Here is a 2876-nt window from a genome sequence, read left to right on the forward strand (position 1 = left end):
TTTTGCAGTCCTTGTCTTTTGTCTCGAAACCTTTAGTAACTAAGCTAAACGAGTAAATTAAAAAAAAAAATATTAACATGGCAGTTCTGTCTATCTTAAATATTTCAAGAAAAACCCGATAATCCTAGTATTGTCCCCCAATGGCGAGATTTTACCGATAACCACAGTTCTTGGTTGTTATATTAAAAACGAAAGGAGTATAAGGTTAAAGGTATCATTGTAAAATGCAGCACGATGACGTACATTATCTACCTACCCTGAAACCCTACGACCTGTTGTTGGACAGTTTACCCCTTAAATATTTGTTGCTGTTGATTGTCGCTATATTATCTAGAACACTATGTGATCTCCGTTAACGTGTCAATTGCAAAAACAAACAACAGGACAGTTTCTATCAACCCTGAAATTTTCAGAAATTTATGAGAACTGATTCAGAAGTAATTCACCTGGAAAGTTAATTTTTGGCGATCTTACCAGTTTATAAAATACCCAAAACACAAAAAAAAACAAAAAAAAAAAACTGGGAGCTAATAAGTTGAAAGTGAAAATAACAAAATGTGATCTGCATGACAATTATCTCAAAATCTAAAAGTATGTGTGTGAAAAAAAAACCTGCAACTTGGTCGTTGTATTACCTATGGTTCCAGTTGAGCGATTCAGGCTGAGTTTATTGGAGTGTCCAGTTTTAATACAAACTGCGTAATTATACGTGATTCATAATTCAATGGATATTTTTTATACCTTGGTGCACAATACTATTTTATATTATAAAAGCAGCAGTATCACTTCAATAAAGTAAATTGACAAATACATGTCATTTATAGTTGATTGTAAATTTAAAAATTCACAGTTTGTATCTTATAATGGAATTTCCTTTCAATATACTCTTTCGTAATTTATAAATCACGAGTTGTTAGCAAAATTACATTCAATGTAAATGACTCTTTCGGTCCAGAAGTCAGAGCTTTTGTCCCAACATTGAAATCATGTTAGTGAAATTTTCAAATCATATATATATGATTTGGTTACATCTTCTGACATCAGACTCGGACTTCTCTTGAACTGAATTTTAATGTGCGTATTGTTATGCTTTTACTTTTCTACACTGGTTAGAGGTATAGGGGGAGGGTTGAGATCTCACAAACATGTTTAACCCCGCCGCATTTTTTGCGCCTGTCCCAAGTCAGGAGCCTCTGGCCTTTGTTAGTCTTGTATTATTTAAATTTTAGTTTCTTGTGTACAATTTGGAAATTAGTATGGCGTTCATTATCACTGAACTAGTATATATTTGTTTAGGGGCCAGCTGAAGGACGCCTCCGGGTGCGGGAATTTCTCGCTACATTGAAGACCTGTTGGTGACCTTCTGCTGTTGTGTTTTTTTATTTTGGTCGGGTTGTTGTCTCTTTGACACATTCCCCATTTCCATTCTCTATTTTATATATATATATAATGTGAAAAGTTGAATTCCAAATATCTTTTGAATAAAAGCAGGTTACTATACTTCAAAACTAGAGGCTCTAAAGAGCCTGTGTCGCTCGTGATGGTGATGTGTTTGTACGTCTTACTTTACTGAACCTTCTTGCTGCTTACAGTTATCTCTATCGATAATGAACTTGGCCCAGTAGTTTCAGTGGAAAATGTTGGTAAAAATTTACAAATTTTATGATAATTGTTGAAAATTGACTATAAAGGACAATAGCTCCTTAGGGGGTCAATTGACCATTTCCGTCATGTTGACTTATTTGTAAATCTTACTTTGCTGAACATTATTGCTGTTTACAGTTTATCTCTATCTATAATAATATTCAAGATAATAACCAAAAACAGTAAAATGTCCTTAAAATTACCAATTAAGGGGCAGCAACCCAACAACGGGTTGTCCGATTCATCTGAAAATTTCAGGGCAGATAGATCTTGACCTGATAAACAATTTAACGATGTCAGATTTGCTCTAAATGCTTTTGTTTTTGAGTTATAAGCCAAAAACTGCATTTTACCCCTATGTTCTATTTTTAGCCATAGCGGCCATCTTGGTTGGTTGGCCGGGTCACCGGACACATTTTTTAAACTAGATACCCCAATGATGGTTGTGGCCAAGTTTGGTTTAATTTGGCCCAGTAGTTTCAGAGAAGGAGATTTTTGTAAAAGTTAACGACGACGGACGACGGACGACGGATGCAAAGTGATTGGAAAAGCTCACTTGGCCCTTTGGGCCAGGTGAGCTTAAAAGCAAATTGGAAAATTAAATACAATTTATCAAAAATAATTCGAATTTTCTTTCTTATCTCTGAACATAAAATGTACATTTAGAACCAAATGCATAGATTTACTAGTCCCATTTGATGCATCTGCGGATAAATATTTCCTCTACATGCGAAGAATCATTATTTCCTATATGTGGGGGTAAACATGGTTGAGATTGAGGGTCTGAATGGGGGAGGGTACTATTCTGTATTCTTTTATTCAATTTGTTTCTCTTCTTTATATTCTTGGTTCATTATTCTCTATTCTATATATTTTAGCATCCCATTATTCTCTTTTCTCTATTTATTTGCCTTATTTCTCACTATTCTACTATTCTTTATTTTTTTGTCATTCTTCTGCACTTTTTACCTATTATTGTCGATCTATTCTGTAAAACCATATCCACACCCCCACAACTTCAGCGAGCACTTTCATTTGCGCATGATAATTAGAATACCAAAGTAACAAACAAAACAAAAATCGAAGAAAAACAGACTATACTATGGCAAAAAATAAGAAGAAAAACGATGAAATCGGACCAAAAACAATTTACAAAACTCTACACAGAAAATCAACTTGAAGCATTGAGCAACACGACTCCACAAAACCTGGTAAACTCAAGTCTTCCGGAA

Source organism: Mytilus galloprovincialis, chromosome 13 (genome assembly GCF_965363235.1).
Source record: "Mytilus galloprovincialis chromosome 13, xbMytGall1.hap1.1, whole genome shotgun sequence".
NCBI lineage: Eukaryota > Metazoa > Mollusca > Bivalvia > Mytilida > Mytilidae > Mytilus > Mytilus galloprovincialis.